This window comes from Tachyglossus aculeatus, chromosome X1, assembly GCF_015852505.1.
Source record: "Tachyglossus aculeatus isolate mTacAcu1 chromosome X1, mTacAcu1.pri, whole genome shotgun sequence".
NCBI lineage: Eukaryota > Metazoa > Chordata > Mammalia > Monotremata > Tachyglossidae > Tachyglossus > Tachyglossus aculeatus.
In genome coordinates, this window is record NC_052101.1 from 71,550,962 (window position 1) to 71,568,717 (window position 17,756).

Here is a 17,756-nt window from a genome sequence, read left to right on the forward strand (position 1 = left end):
CAAAACTATCGAGCAAAGACAAGTTATGATTGTCTCCTGCTATGTTGTGTAATATATATGAATAATATATTAATAAATATATATTGAAATGACTGACTCAGGGAATATCATTGGAATAAATAGTTGATAAAGAATCTGTCAAATAAGAATAGCTGAGAGCTGCCAAGGAAAGAAAGCAGCACTTATGTACATATCCATAATGTATTTATTTATATTCATCTCTATCTCCCCCTCTAGACTGTAAGCTCATGGTGGGCAGGAGATGTGTCTATGAACTCTGTTATACTGTACTCTCCCAAGCACTTTGTACAGTGCTCTGAATACACTAAATGCTTAATAAACACGACTGATTGAAAACAAAAAAATTTCAGCGAGGGTTGTAGTTTCTCAGATTGTACACATAACTTAGTCTAAAATTATTTTCTGACAATATAAATAGGGAAGAGATGGTGATGATTGCATGCTCCGAATTATTAGCCATTTTACAATATTACAGAATGAAGGCTAAAACCACGGATATTTTCTGTTACTGGAGGGCAGCAAATAAATGACCATTTCAAAGCATAGGGACAGGGACCATGTCTGCTAATTCTCTTGTACTCTCCCAAAAGTTTTAGAATAGTTCTCTGCACATAGTGTTCAATAAATACCATTGATTGATTGATTCATTTTATTAATGATGGGTATATACCTATAATTCTATTTATCTATTTTGATGCCTTTGATACCTGTCTACTTGTTTAGTTTTGTTGGCTGTCTCTCCCTTCTAGACTGTGAGCCCGTTGTTGGGTAGGGATTGTCTCTATCTGTTGCCGAATTGTACTTTCCAAGCACTTAGTACAGTGTTCTGCCCACACTAAGTGCTCAGTAATTATAAATGAATGAATGAAATGTTTATTGGCCTGTCCACGTTCAAGCCTGGTTTGATCTTCGGAAGCTAAATCCATTATTCTAATAAGAGAAGAAAAAAGGGAAATACTCCTTATTTGCCTCTTTCTTTGTTACCATCTAATATATGACCAGTCAAAGCATGATTTATTTTTTTCTACGGATAGTAATTCTCTTTAAGATCGTTCATATTTTTTCTGGACATTTGGGAATAAAATCTAGAGATATGAATTATAGAAACCCAATGAAGTTAGGGCACAGATAATTTTCCTTTCAAATTGAAAGCATTTTAGTTAAGAACTATAACTATTGATATATATGTTTATACATATACTCAAATTCTGTCCCGCTGCATTTATTGTTCTGCATTTTCTTGTGTCCTGAGAGTAATGCAATGTAATTGTGTGCTCAGTGTGAAAATAGAAAAATACTGGGAAAATATTCACACAACCAAAAACATGCTAATGTGAAATAAAGCCTTCCGTAACCTCTGACTACACTAAAGGCTCTTTTACCATGTGCATATGTGTTGTTTTTGAATAATAAATTTCTTTTGATGCTTTTGGACTGTGTGACTAACACAGAGTTAAGATCCTATTAGGGACTATCAGTGACAGTTATGTCAGTACATTTGGAACTTGCTTCAGCTCCCTAACTTTTTTGAATGAAGAGAGACAAAATAAAAATAAAACTGTTTTAGTAATATGTAACTCTCTCTTGTCAGTCAGAAAAGAGCAAACTGTCATCTTGCAGATTACCATGCATACAGTATATGGTCATTAAATCCAACACCGTAGGTTTCTCCAGGTTGCCAAACTGCTCAATTGAAAAAGCAAAAAGCAAAAAACATGTGGTGCTCTTCTTGTGAGACAGCATAAGTATTGAAAAGATCGAAGTGGAGAGTCAAAACATTTTGGGATGCCCTTCTAACCGCAGTTAGAAATGATAGTTGATTTCTGGTTTTGATTAGTGTTCTTTCTGTTTCTCTTTTGTTGTTGTTTTTAATGTGAATGCTGTAATTGTAATGGACTTGTTTCTATAATAGAAGTACCAAATCAACCTGCCAAGGAAAAGAAAACAAAGGAGAGAGGCTGTACTTGCTGCAGTTACCATAGAGCTAGTTTAGACATTTCATGGCTGAAATGAGCTGGGAATACGTGTTGATGAAGGCCTCTTTTTTTTGCTCTGGGGTCATCTCTACTACAAGTTTTTCTTATGGTTATAAATTTAGGCTTTACAATTATTTCAAAGAAATAATCCCTTCTGAGAAATGGTATCTTGTGGAGTGATTTTTTTCCGAGTTAAGTCGCTTGTTTCACAACATGAGCAAGGGTGGTCCTTTACTACACATCTTTTTGTTTCAACAGAGGCAAAATGCCATGAGTAAGTGATAAATATAAGGACCTAGAGCAGAGTGTGCTGATTATATCACAGTAGGGGAGTCTTCGTTTGATTAATTTAGGAAGTTTATTTGAAGGTCTATTTTAGGGGTATCTACATTGGTGCATGACTTGCACCCTAGGAGTAGTAATTTATTAAGTGCTTATTATGTGTGGTCATATATTTTATCATTGCAATAGTCACTACCAAGTGCAGGGCTTTGTGCAGAATTAGTACTCAATAAATATGTTTGTTGGTTGTGCCGAATACTCATGATTGATAAAGATAAAGTGATTTCAAAGGGGCAAAGAAACCTTCATGCTCTTGAGGTGCTAGAGTGCACACTCTGGGAGAAAACATGACTCATTTTCTTTCTTTTCTAGGCTGCAACTCAATAAAGTTAAAAGGAAAGTGATTGTCTTTGCTGGACAAGTGAAATGAGCAAAAGCAAATCTTCTGAATATATGCAATTAAACTTCACTCATCTTAAAAAAGAAGCACACCGTGTTTTCAGTCACTTCAGAATTTTAAAAAAACAATACCCACTTTCATCAAAATCAGGGCTTCATCATCATCATCATCAATGATATTTATTAAGTACTTACTGTGTGCAGCACACTGTACTAAGCACTTGGGAGAGTACAGTACAACAGAGTTGGTAGACATGTTCCCTGTACAACAGACTCAAAGTCTAGATGCCTTCTTATAATTATAAAATGGAAGATGTTAAATGCAAACTAAAAACTAAATCTCCCACTTGAGAAATTGCCCCAAAGACAACTGTACCAATAGCAAAGTGAATAATGAATGGAACAATATGCAATTCAATGAATAGATTAGAAGCATGTGATATACAATTAGGTCACACTGCTCAACTGCTATATCATATGCCTTCTAAACAAATAAAATCAGCATTCCACTTCAAAATATAGTTGCTTATTGTGGCAAAATCCTGCATTGAATTAAATAGGAAAGCTCACCTCCTCCAGGAGGCCTTCCCATACTGAGTCCCCCTTTTCCTCTGATCCTCCTCCCCTCCTCATTGCCCCTACTCCCTCCCTCTGCTCTACCCCTCCTCCCTGCCCCACAGCACTTGTGTATATATGTACATATTTATTGCTCTATTTATTTCATTAATGATATGTGCAGATCTATAATTCTATTTATTTATATTGATGCTATTGATGCCTGTCTACTTGTTTTATTTTGTTGTCTGTCTCCCCCCTTCTTCACTGCGAGCCCGTTGTTGGGTAGGGATTGTCTGTATCTGTTGCCGAATTGTACTTTCCAAGTGCTTAGTTCAGTGCTCTGCATCACAGTAAGCGCTCAATAAATACGATTGAATGAATAAATAGGAAGAGAAAATTGGTTAGACTTTTTTTGGTGACTACTGCTCCTTGCTGGTAGGAGTGGGAAGAGAGGCTTCTGGGATGACTGGGCCTGGCTCTCCCTCTGGACAGCAAGCTCGTTGAGGACAGGGAATGTGTCTTTTTAATGTGTCAAGAGCTCAGTACAATGCTCTGCACACAGTAAGCACTCAATAAATACAATTGACTGACTGACTGGGAGATAATGGAAGAAGAGAGGCACTGAAATTTTCTTGAGGATAAGACCATTTATTAATTTAGATATTTTAAAAAGTATTTGTCTTCATTGTGAAAGAGAAGACAATTGACTTTAATTTCCTTTTTCCCATTTCAGGCAAACCCAAAAGAGAGCCAGATAAAGCTGCTGGCATATACTACTAGAAGACGTCAACAAAAATGTAGGTGTATTACTAACTTCTCTCCTACATGAAATTCACAGTTGTGGAAATAAATATTGATGTCTCGTGTCAATAGACAAGAAAATAATGACCAGTGAAAATCGCCAACCGTGTCAATAAGCATTAGTTGTGTTCCATGGGTTGCATAGCACTGTACTTGAAAGGAATTCATCATATGGCAGCAACTAATGGGAGGGGAGAGTATTAAACCTCTGGGATAAAATCATATTGTCCAGTATACCCAACAGAGCAATGAATACAAACCAAGCTTGAAAGTAGTTTAGCATGTTGAAATATATCCTGTTGTTTTTAGAGAATGGATACAAAAGTAATAATAATAATAATAATGGTATTTGTTAAGCGCTCACTATGTGCCAAGCACTGTTCTAAATGTTGGGGTAGATACAAGGTAATCAGGTTATACCATGTGGGGCTCACAATCTTAATCCCCATTTTACAGATGAGGTAACTGAGGCACAGAGAAGTTAAGTGACTTGACCAAAGTCACACAGGTGATAAGTGGCAGAGCCAGGATTAAAACCCATGACCTCTGACTTCCAAACCCGTGCTCTTTCCACTAAGCTACACTGCTTCTATATATTGTAGACTAATAGAAAGATTGAAATAGAAACCGTAACACCAAAGAGTGTTCCTTGTGTTTGTCTCCTCATTGATAAATGATCTAGCTGGAGATTCCCATCCTCCACTGAAAGGTTGCATTGAAAGTTCTTTCATGCTCTCTACTATATCACCCTCCTCAGGATGTTTTAATCCAATTACATACCTAGAAGGTAGAAAGTAACCAAGCATGGTAAAATTTTATAGGATCCTCAGCTGTGCACTGTAGCTTCTGAGAGGGGCTTTATTTTCAATCTCCAGCACCATTGTATAAAACATATAGATGCTTCTGCTCAATTTAAGTTACTGCTAAATTCATTGAAACAAAAATTAGCAGGGCTAATTCTTAATACTGAGAAATATGTATTTTATTTCCCTTTCTCAATTGGAGTTAAATAGCTCCCCAAATAATCATGGCTTTGGACCCATCCTTAGTCTTTAGAATAGTTCAGCAAGAGCTACTCTGAGGCATTTGAGTGCCATTCTGAATTATACTCATGAGTTTTGGATAAAGTTAACAGAACATGTAAACAGTTAACAGAGGTCATGGATGCAATTTCTGCCTTCCTTTCCCATCAAGGACTTGGAACAAATGGAAACGGGAGCCTGAGGCATGAAGATCTTGGGAGAAAGAGAGTTTTTGATCAACTTGTGATAGATTGTTTTATAAAGAAATGTGTTCATTGTTGGGGAGGCCGACTTGAAGAAACCAGTTCCCCAGACACGTTCATCAGAGTTAATAGGGCTTTATCCATCTGAAGAGGCAGTGAGTCTACATGGGAAAACAAAAGCGTTTTCAGGAGAACTGCTGCTGTTCTTAGCCTAGAACAGAGTTATGAAAGAGGCTTTTTATTAATTTCTTTCTGGGTTTGCACTTGGAGACAATTTATGATAAATCAAAATGGAGTTTGTTAGTTGCATGTATCATCTGAGCGTGGCAATTAGTTGCATGTGTTTGGGGGAGTGCCAATCCCTAGAGTGGCAGTCCTCAGTACGGAGCTACTGTTTGCCATGAATTACTCTTTAAAAGACAAACAACTTCTTAAAATGGAGCATGCTAATTTGGATTTTGCTAACCCACTCCGAAGAAGGCTGGGCCTGTTCATTGCCAGCTGTCTGGGTTTGGCATTCAGTGTGAGACTGGGTCCCAACCAAGAAATCATTGCCTCGGTGGGAACGGGACAATTGGGAGGAGAATGGTTGGCGCTGACAAAATGGGCAATGATTCAGTTGCAATAATGGTAATACTGATTATTAAAAAGGGGTCTGGAACTGCCTGGTAATATGATTCTCTCGTCACCTTAGGAGATTTGCCATTTTATTTTCCAACTTTCTCTTCCTATACCAATCCATTCACTGGTTTCCCACATAAAAGGCTCCCTCATCCAAATGTCCATACACTGCACCTTTTATACCCTTCCAGCTCATACTTAAGGGATTATCACTGCAGCTTTTAACTCATCAAGAAAGAGCTGAATGAGCGTGAATAGAGCGGAAATGTCTTCAGTGAGAAAATGTTCCCCTTACAGAATGTTCACAAAACTACCAATCATTGGGTAAGAATGTGATACTGTTTTTGGTATTGACTGGCCAAAACATGCTAATTAACAATGATTTGACATATAGGCATTAATTATAATGAATTATCATCACACACAGCCTGTTGTAAGATAATGCCCAAGACAAACATGGTCTTCATTGTCATTACGTGTTGCGTTTGTGATTTGAACACTGCCACACTGCCACTCATTGGGATTTTGATTTTTGAAACCCCACTGCCTTGCCAAATTAGTACTAATTGGAAGATTAAATTCTTATATTTTCCAGGTGGATAATCTGATTATTGGAAATAGTAAATTTAAATTCCATCAGCAATAGAAAAACCCACAAATTATTTTTCCTATTTTAATTGTCTGCAGCCTCCTCTCTGATCTCCCATCCTCCTGTCTCTCCCCACTTCAGTCTATACTTCACGCTGCTGCCCACATCATCTCTGTGCAGAAACGCTCTGGGAATATTACTCTCCTCTGCAAAACTCTCCATTCATTCATTCATTCAATCGTATTTATTTATCATCATCATCAATCGTATTTATTGAGTGCTTACTGTGTGCAGAGCACTGTACTAAGCGCTTGGGAAGTACAAGTTGGCAACATATAGAGACGGTCCCTACCCAACAGTGGGCTCACAGTCTAGAAGGGGGAGGTGCCAGTCAGCCTATGCATCAAGCAAAAACTCCTCACAAGGCTCTCCATCACCTTGCCCCCTCCTACCTCACCTCCCTTCTCTCCTTCTACAGCCCAGCCCACACCCTCCACTCCTCTGCCACTAACCTCCTCACTGTACCTCGTTCTTGCCTGTCCTGCCGTCGAACCCTGGCCCACGTCCTCTCCCTGGCCTGGAATGCCCTCCTCCCTCCGCACATCCACCAAACTAGCTATCTTCCTCCATTCAAAGCCCTACTGAGAGCTCACCTCCTCCAGGAGGCCTTCCCAGACTGAGCCCCCTTTTTCCTCTCCTCCTCCCCATTCCCCTGCCCTACCTCCTTCCCCTCCCCACATCACCTGTATATATGTTTGTACAGATTTATTACTCTATTTATTTTACTTGTACATATTTACTATTCTATTTATTTTGTTAATGATGTACATCTGGCCTCCTACTTCATTAACAAAATTAAATCCATCAGGTCCGACCTCCCCAAAGTCACTCCCCCCCTTTCTCAAACCCACTGGCTCTCAACACTCTCTGCTACTCTCCCATCCTTCCCAGCAGTATCCTCAGAGGAGCTCTCCTCCCTCCTCTCAAGTGCTACTCCGGCCACCTGTGCTTCTGACCCCATTCCCTCTCATCTCATGAAATCTCTCGCTCCATCCCATCTCCCCTCCGTAACTTCCACCTTCAACTGCTCACTCTCCACTGGTTCCTTCCCCTCTGCCTTGAAACATGCCCATGTCTCTCCCACCCTAAATGAACCCTCTCTTGACCCCACCTCACCTTCTAGTTATCGCCCCATCTCCCTCCTACCATTCCTTTCCAAACTCCTTGAATGAGTTGTCTACATGCACTGCCTCGAATTCCTCAACACCAACTCTCTGCTCGACCCCTTCCAGTCTGGCTTCCGTCCCCTACATTCCACGGAAACTGCCCTCTCAAAGGTCACCAATGACCTCCTGCTTGCCAAATCCAATGGCTCATACTCTATCCTAATCCTCCTCGACCTTTCAGCTGCCTTCGACACTGTGGATCACCCCCTTCTCCTCAACACGCTATCCGACCTTGGCTCCACAGACTCCGTCCTCTCCTGCTTCTCCTCTTATCTCTCCGGTCGTTCATTCTCAGTCTCTTTTGCAGGCTCGTCCTCCCCCTCCCATCCCCTTACTGTGGGGGCTCCCCAAGGTTCAGTGCTTGGTCCCCTTCTGTTCTCGATCTACACTCACTCCCTTGGTGACCTCATTCACTGCCACCGCTTCAACTATCATCTCTACGCTGATGACACCCAGATCTACATCTCTGCCCCTGCTCTCTCCCCCTCTCTCCAGGCTCGCATCTCCTCCTGCCTTCAGGACATCTCCATCTGGATGTCTGCCTGCCACCTAAAACTCAACATGTCCAAGACTGAACTCCTTGTCTTCCCTCCCAAACCCTGCCCTCTCCCTGACTTTCCCATCTCTGTTGACGGCACTACCATCCTTCCCGTCTCACAAGCCCGCAACCTTGGTGTCATCCTCGACTCCGCTCTCTCATTCACCCCTCACATCCAAGCTGTCACCAAAACCTGCCGGTATCAGCTCCACAACATTGCCAAGATCCACCCTTTCCTCTCCATCCAAACCGCTACCCTGCTTGTTCAAGCTCTCATCCTATCCCGTCTGGACTACTGCATCAGCCTTCTCTCTGTACTCCCATCCTCATGTCTCTCCCCACTTCAATCCATACTTCATGCTGCTGCCTGGATTGTCTTTGTCCAGAAACGCTCTGGGCATGTTACTCCCCTCCTCAAAAATCTCCAGTGGCTACCAATCAATCTGCGCATCAGGCAGAAACTCCTCACCCTCGGCTTCAAGGCTCTCCATCACCTCGCCCCCTCCTACCTCACCTCCCTTCTCTCCTTCTACAGCCCACCCTGCACCCTCCGCTCCTCTGCCACTAATCTCCTCACCGTACCTCATTCTCGCCTGTCCCGCCATCGACCCCCGGCCCACGTCATCCCCCGGGCCTGGAATGCCCTCCCTCTGCCCATCCGCCAAGCTAGCTCTCTTCCTCCCTTCAAGGCCCTACTGGGAGCTCACCTCCTCCAGGAGGCCTTCCCAGACTGAGCCCCTTCCTTCCTCTCCCCCTCAACCCCCTCTCCATGCCCCAATCTTACCTCCTTCCCTTCCCCACAGCACCTGTATATATGTATGTATGTTTGTATATATTTATTACTCTATTCATTTATTTTACTTGTACATATCTATTCTATTTATTTTATTTTGTTAGTATGTTTGGTTTTGTTCTCTGTCTCCCCCTTTTAGACTGTGAGCCCACTGTTGGGTAGGGACTGTCTCTATATGTTGCCAGCTTGTACTTCCCAAGCGCTTAGTACAGTGCTCTGCACACAGTAAGTGCTCAATAAATATGATTGATTGATTGATTCATCTAGCTTTATTTCTATTTATTCTGATGACTTGACACCTGTCCATATGTTTTGTTTTGTTGTCTGTCTCCCCCTTCTAGACTGTGAGCCCGTTGTTGGGTAGGGACCATCTCTATATGTTGCCAACTTGTACTTCCCAAGTGCTTAGTACAGTGCTCTGCACACGGTAATTGCTCAATAAATACGATTTATGAATGAATGAATGAATGCTTTTCATAGAATAGCTCTGGCTTGGTTAAAGATTCCTGGCCATAAAGCAGACCTGGAGATCATTTAAATTGAGTTTACATTTAGTTTGAAGGGGCAGAGGAGAGGGAGACTTCTTTTCTCTCAAAAATGCATCTGCCCAAACAGATTGTTGGGAAATATGAATTGTCCCGCTTATTGGTTTAGTGTGCATCAAATACCTAGCATCGAGGGTTTTTTTAACCTGTGTATTTCATTCCAAAACTGCTGTTCAATTGAGTACAGTGTTTGGATAAACTGGAGTTCAGCTTTTCAAGAACTTCTCCTTGGAAGATTTCCTGGCAGGATAGGAATATTTTAATGGAATTGACTGGGAAGAACATTACATGGTGCATAGTAAACAGTTAAATGAAGAATTTCATTTTTCATGGCAACACATTTGTGTGATATTTTTCCACTTTTTAAAGGCTTATTTAATAAGTTAAGTCTCAGTAGGACGATGTGTTGCTTGAAAGAATAAAAGTAGATAATGAGACCTTGGAGCCTTTAATTTATGATGTATCTGACAGCATTGTGGGGACTCTGATACAAGATGCATGTGATTATATCTCCCAGCTGAAAATAAACCAGCTGGTATTGTTCTGAAAATGTTCAGGGAACACCCTTCCTTTAATGGCCCATGGCATGATTGGGCATCTGGTAAACTAATACATTGTCATCCTTACCATGAAAGTCACCACAAATCATTAATGATTCCAACAGCCATTTGGGTTCTTCTGTTGCCTAATATGCACCAATTACTGTAAAAGTGTCCCTATTAGTAACATGATTGAATGTTAGTAACCTAACTAACTTGTTGGCAGAAATTCTTTTCATAAGGACAATAATGAACTCCTCACTTCAGTACTTGTTTGGCTCTGTTAAACAGTAAGATAACTATTCCATGCTTCCAGCCTCACTTGAGCTTCACTCTTAATGGTGTTGTAAGCCTAAAAAAAATTGGACTCCTGAAGGTTTGTTTTTAATATAGCAATTTGTACTGCTGTATTTAGTCTCACACAGTGTAGGCACTAACATCATCTGTAGGAAAATGACCATCATTCCTCATGATCTTGTGTTATATTGTAATCTCCCAAGTGCTTAGTAAAGGTCTCTGCACATCATAAACACTCAATAAATATGATCAATTGATTAACAGATCGATCATCCTATACTACAAACAGGTAATGGGTGATATCTTTTAAAAATAACATACCCCTTCCTGGCTGATGGCAAATTGAATTTTATGTTGTACTAATTACTGTTTGTAATATGATTTTTTATTTCCCAATGTAAAATTTGTAGATAATTACAATTAGGAACGGTGGTGCCTTATTTTAACATTTCTCTGTCACATGCCTATTTTAAGTTGCCTTCTGGCTAACTAAAATAAAACCCAGGCAGGTTTTGGAAGGGCCTCAGGGTCACTCCAGGGAAGCCATGCTTGGTGAACTCATTCGCTCCCATGGCTTCAACTATCATCTCTACGTAGATGACACCCAAATCTGCATCTCCTCCTCCGTTCTCTCTCCCTCCCTTCAGGCTCATATCTCCTCCTGCCTTCAGGACACAGGACATCTCCACCTGGATGTCCGCTCACCACCTAAAGCTCAGCATGTCCAAGACTGAGCTCTTTATCTTCCCTCCCAAACCCTGTCCTCTTCCTGACTTTCCCATCACTGTGGACAGCACTACCATCCTTCCCATCTCACAAGCCCACAACCTTGGTGTCATCCTTGACTCCGCTCTCTCATTCACCCCACACATCCAGTCTGTCACCAAAACCTGCCGGTCTCACCTCCACAACATCGCCAAGATCTGCCCTTTCCTCTCCATCCAAACCGTTACCTTGTTGGTTCAATCTCTCATCCTATCCCGACTGGATTACTGCATCAGCCTCCTTTCTGATCTCCCATCCTCCTGTTTCTCCCTGCTTCAGTCTATACTTCACTCTGCAGCCCAGATTATCTTTCTACAGAAACGCTCTGGGCATGTCACTCCCCTCCTCAAAAATCTCCAGTTGTTGCCTGTCAACCTTCGCATGAAGCAAGAACTCCTCACTATTGACTTCAAAGCTCTCCATCACCTTGCCCCCTCCTACCTCACCTCCCTTCTCTCCTTCTCCAGCCCAGCCCACACCCTTCGCTCCTCTGACGCCGCTAACCTCCTCACCATGCCTCGTTCTCGCCTGTCCCGCCGTCGACCCTGCCCACGTCCTACCTCTGGCCTGGAATGCCATCCCTCCACACATCTGCCAAAATAGCTCTCTTCCTCCCTTCAAAGCCCTACTGAGAGCTCACCTCTTCCAGGAGACCTTCCCAAACTGAGTCCCCGCTTTTCCTCTGCTCCTCCTCCCCTCCCCATCACTCCCACTCCCTCCCTCTGCCCTACCCCCTTCTCCTCCCCACAGCACTTGTGTATAGTTGTGCATGTTTATTACTCTATTAATGATGTGTATATGTCTATAATTCTATTTATCTATATCAATGGTATTGAAACCTGTCTACATGTTTTGTTTTGTTCTTTGTCCCCCCTTCTAGACTGTGAGCCCGCTGTTGGGTAGGGACCGTCTCTATATGTTGCCAACTTGTACTTCCCAAGCTCTTAGTACAGTGCTCTGCACACAGTAAGTGCTCAATAAATATGATTGAATGAATGAATGAATATCTGTTGCCAAATTGTACTTTCCAAGCTCTTAGCACAATGCTCTGCACACAGTAAGTGCTCAATAAATATGATTGAATGAATGAATGACTGAATAATGGGGCTTACTGACTTCTTTGACAGCTTTAAAGAGCCACATATGAAGTTATATGGACAGGTAGACAGAGCATGGGACAGGATTTCAGGAGACCTGTGTTGTTTGTTCCAGTTCTGCCACAGGTTTGCAGTGCGAAATCCCTTAACTTCTCTGAACCTCAGTTTCCTCATCTGTAAATGAAGATCAATAACTGGCTCTCCCTGTTTCTTAGAGTTTGAACCCTAGGTAGGAAAAATAACTTTAACCAATTTGATAATCATGTATTCGCTCCCATGCTTAGCACCAAGTTAAACTGTTAATAAATACCGTAATTCAGTCAGTACATGAAAATAGGCCAGGTTGGCACTGTTGCTAAATTTCTTCAGGTACATAAATTGCAGTATCTCACAGAAGTTCTTTACATTACAACTATCAAAAAAAAAATCCTTTCTGCTGTAATTTTAAGTCCTGTCTTTTTGTTATGTTAAAAATAAGGGAAATCATTTGTGTACCCAAAGACTGTTCATAAGGCCTCTTCTTCTCTAGGGTTAAGAATTATGTGAGTTTATAGCAGTCTACACAGCTCATGTTTTGGTAAATCATAAATTTCCACTCTTCATAAAAGGCAAGAAAGCCTCTGATTTAGTGCGTGTGAAGTGGAAAAACTAATGACTGCAAAGAGTACTGAACTCTGCATGAGAGCTAAACCAGTCATGTCAAATACATTCCTTCAAGGAGGCTACGAATACAGTTAAACATTCATCAGTGGACCATGGTTTCTTTTAAAGCCATAGATTGCTAATAAATCACATGTAACATTAAAAGCTACCTAATGTATTGCTATTAAATAGAACAAAAGGAACTGAAGTTGGAAAATGAATGAAAAGGAGGGATTGAATCTAACAGAAAGAAACAAAGAGAAAAGGAGACACAGAGACAGAAACTCTCTCATACTTGGGGTCTCAGTGGTGCATAAGTTGCAACAAGTGAGTAGTTGGGAGGGGTGCAGTACATTGCATATAGTACATGTGGAAGTTTTTTTTACATGCAGGATGCATTTATAGGCAAAGAGAGCACAGCAGAGTGCCAAGGCTATGCCATAGTACCATGACTCAGCAGGCTGTTGCCTTGGTATTTGCTGTGGTCTTCACTGCCCACATTTTAAAGCTATTTTTTAAGATTCCTGCTTTGGTGGGGTGGGGCTGAGAGAGAGAGAGAGAAAGAGAGAGAGAGATTGATGGATTGTGTGTGTGTATGTGTGTTAGCCCTGCTTTTGGTCTAGTGGAAAGAGTGCTGTTCCAGAAATCAGGAGACCTGGGTTATGGATCCAGTTCTGCTCTCTGGTGCTAAGCGATCAGTGGTGAAGGTTTCTAACTGAAAAGCTAATTGAAGAGCCACCTAGGCTGTTCTGCAAAGTGGACAGTCCCAGAATAAATCCTGAAAAATAGTCAACCAATGTGAGCAGCTACCAAAGCAACTGCTGGCTGGGTCATGGTGCTATGCCAGAGCCTCAGTAGTATGTGGTGGACAGTTTGGTAGTAAAATGGATGCGGCATGTACAAATGTGCTAACCCCCCCCCCCCCCCCCGCCCCCCTAGCACAAGTTCTCATGGAGCCAAGGATAATCTGGTACTCTTGATAAGAGAGAGACAGACAGAGAGATAGTTGTGGGGGAGGAGAGAGAGAGAGAGAGAACACAGAGAGAGAGAACACAGAGAGAGAGAAAGATAGTAATTGGTGTCTGTTGTTAAAGACTATACTACTTATAGTGGGATCGTATCCATATATACAGGTTCCCTAGGCGACAAATGGGTAATTGACAATGCATTCCTCCTTGTATGCATGTGAAGATAATACAATGAATCAACCGTATTTATTGAGCCCTTACTATGTTTAGAACACTATAGTAAGCACTTGGGAGATTACAGTGCAATAGAGTTGATAGACAAAATCCCTGACTTCGAAGAGCTAACAGTCTAGTGTATGTAAACAGCACTAAATCAAGATGACACATTGTCTTAGTGCTGCATTTGCCAACTGCTGGGTCTGTCACTGTTTTCAAACTGCCTATTAATATTCTGATCTTTCAACCCTGATTGCTACACATCAGGCTGATCAATCTGCTGTTTTTTTCTCAACAGTCTGCCATTATGTCACATTATTCATTGTAGGCCCCACCTCCACTTTAGTAGTGACATAGAGCCTTCTACACTGTCCTGGACAATAACAGTTTGCCTTCAGAGCAAATCTTGGATGTCCCCTGGAAGTTCCATGATTGTTCATTGTGCCTCATATCCAATCAAGCCTGAGGAAGAATATTTCTTCTTCATAATAGAACCAGCCAACCATCTAAGAAAGCTAGTTTCCATTAACATCCTCAATCACAATCTATCAAGCATTCAACCACTGATATTTATTGAGTTCCTTCTGAACTTAGAGTACTGTAATAAATGTTTGGAAGAGTAAAGCAAAAGGCAAACACATGATCTTGGACTGCAAATAGCTTACGATTTAATGGCAAAGGTACACAGACACCCATAACAGGTAGTTACATGTATATGTCAGGAAAAAAAAGCAGACTGAATAATCAAATATTGAATTGATTATATGCAAACTGCTATACACCAATTAATGCTCTTAATTGGAAAATTATGTGGTGAACAACCATAGAGTCATTTCCAATCTTATGAGCAGACGGCAATCTGAAATATCATGGTGATGGTGTCAGTGAAATTTGGTGAAGACACTTGATTAGCCCAAGATCCTAGAGGTTGATTTGTGAATTCAAACTTCTATCTCATATCATACTGCTATTACATGAAAAAACAGTGGGGCATTAGCCTATGTAGGGAAAAATGAAACTTAACTTGAGTGAAGCAGTGCTATATATATATACAGATCACTATATATATAGATATATATATATATATATAGTGATCTATTCAATTTTAATCGATTTTAATTTATGGACAAAGGTTAAGTTTGATTGTTTTCATGTTCAGGATGTCATATACTTCTTTTCAAATGCTGATTTCTGAAATGTTTTTCTCGTTTTAAGGGCTTTTGTTCAACTCTGGCCTATTTGTAATTATGTACACATTTTGGGGCTGGACTGATGATGAATACAAAATATTAATAAACCAATAGGACAAGCAGTTTTTTTAAATCACATTACGAATACTTAGTGTCTAACTGACCTTTTCTGCCGTTACTTAAATCTTTTAAAAATTCATTTAATTTCAAAGCCCCAGTATTAGTCCATTTATATGTAAATTGCATTTAATTCATGCATTGATTTAGAAGACTAATCCAAAAGATCTTTTTACTGCAAGTGACCTTTTTGACTCTGTACTTTTGGGAAAACAATAAAGTGGTTTCTTTGTGACCTCACATCCACCTGTAGCATAACATATGCCAACTTTGGTCTATATGAATCATTCATAATTGTACAGTTTTCAGAGTCAACATTGAATTATTAACAGTATAATTGTTCCACTTGCTATTATAGTTTCTGCAGGACCATATGAATTGACAGTTTTTTCTCTTGATTTGTCTTATTTTCATCTTCCTAAAACCAAACTATTTAATGGCTACTAATTAATGGATATATATATATATATATATATATGTATATATATATATATATATATGATAATTTACCATTGCAACTAAGAAAAGATTTCTACACAGTTGCTCATTAATTGTACTATATATATTCTTCCCTTTTCTTCCATCTTCCAGCTCCTTCCTGAGCTCTACCTAATTTCTTATAGAGAATGAAAAATGCATCTAAGCCTGGTGGACAATTATTTATTGTATTATTTTCTATTAGCAACAGTCTAAACTACAATGTGGTTGGTAGATTTTCCTTGTCTGTGCTATGTATACTCAAATGGTTAATAATAATAATAATAATGACATTTATTAAGCGCTTACTACGTGCAGAGCACTGTTCTAAGCGCTGGGGAATTTACAAGGTGACCAGGTTGTCCCCCGTGGGGCTCACAGTGTTAATCCCCATTTTACAGATGAGGTAACTGAGGCCCAGAAAAGTGAAGTGACTTGCCCAAAGTCACACAGCTGACAATTGGCAGAGCCGGGATTTGAACCCATGACCTCTGACTCCAAAGCCCGGGCTCTTTCCACTGAGCAACGCTGCTTCTCCAATGGTTACATGAATGGTTACATGATTGTTCTTTACTTCCAATTAAACTTGATAATTTTAAAATTTTATATATGATGATGTTGATGGTATTTGTTAAGCGCTTATGATAATAATAATAATAATGATGATGATGGCATTTGTTAAGTGATTACTATGTGCCAAGCACTAGGGTAAATACAAGGTAATCAGGTTGTCCTACATGGGGCTCATAGTCTTAATACCCATTTTACAGATGAGGGAACTGAGGCACAGAGAAGTTAAGTGACTTGCCCAAAGTCACACAGGTGGTAAGTGGCAGAGCCAGGATTAGAACCCACAACCTCTGACTCCCACACCCATGCTCTTGCCACTAAGCCACGCTGCTTTCTCTCTATATACAGAAGAACTCAATAGAAAGTATCCAACATTAAGTCAATTGGACTTTCTAATGCACAAAGCAAAAAAGCTTTTGGTACAAATTATTATTTTGGGTTGGTAGTAAGTTTTTTCAACGTTTCTGCTCTATGCCCAAGAAAATAAAATTTGCAAAATATGTAGGATGGAAAATTAAATTCACTATGAATATTTAATTCCTTTTTCATCCGGACAGCCTATCTCTGGGAAATTATGTCACAAGGAATTGTATATCATGTCCCATCCATCATAGGTGACACAAAGCACTTTATAGAAGTCTGATAGGAAAAGTGCACGAAATAATAGGAGGTAGCAATTCTTCTATGGACAAAAGGAAAAGTATGTACTCTGATGGAATAAAATATTTCATTTGAGAAGCAGCATGGTCTATTGGAAGGAGCACAGACCTGGGTTCAAATCCTAGTTCTGCCGTGTGTCTGCTGTGAACTTGGACAAATCACTTAACTTCTCTGTGCCTCAGTTACCTAATTTGTAGAATGGGGATTAAGACGGAGAGCCTCATGTGGAATGAGGACTGTGTCCAACCTGATTATCTTGTGTTTACCCCAGCACTTATCACAGTATGTGGTGCAGAATAAGCACTGAACTTGCATCTTAAAAAATAGAATAAGTAGAATTAATGAATAAGTTTTTATGGTATTTGTATGGTACAAGTTATTCAAATAGATTAAAAACTCATATTAAGAAAATGCAATTAAAATGGTTAATTTAGGGGTTGGAAATCCATTTAGACTCAGTCTCAATTTGATGCTAAAATGTAAAAAGGAGATGATTTCTGGGAAGAATATTCAAAATAGTAATGCCATTACACTATACATTCATAATACTGTCCATATTCATAGCATTTTACTAACCCCTATGTGTTGAGTCTAAGATTAGTCAGGGTGACTGAAATACTTTCTCAGACTGATGTTTTTATTTG

The 17,756-nt window shown here is 40.3% G+C and overlaps 1 protein-coding gene across 4 annotated transcripts in view; it reads left to right on the forward strand.

Annotated features, from left to right (window-relative positions):
• The window catches only part of FHIT (fragile histidine triad diadenosine triphosphatase), a 1,410,080-nt gene that overhangs the window by 336,141 nt on the left and 1,056,183 nt on the right, over positions 1-17,756 (forward strand). For 3 of the 4 annotated variants that reach the window (XM_038772586.1, XM_038772587.1, XM_038772588.1), the window contains one exon: positions 3,970-4,033. The exons of the other annotated variant lie outside the window; for it this stretch is intronic. The gene's annotated coding sequence lies outside the window, so the exon portion shown is untranslated. The remainder of the gene's footprint in view (positions 1-3,969; positions 4,034-17,756) is intronic. 4 annotated transcript variants of the gene reach the window in all.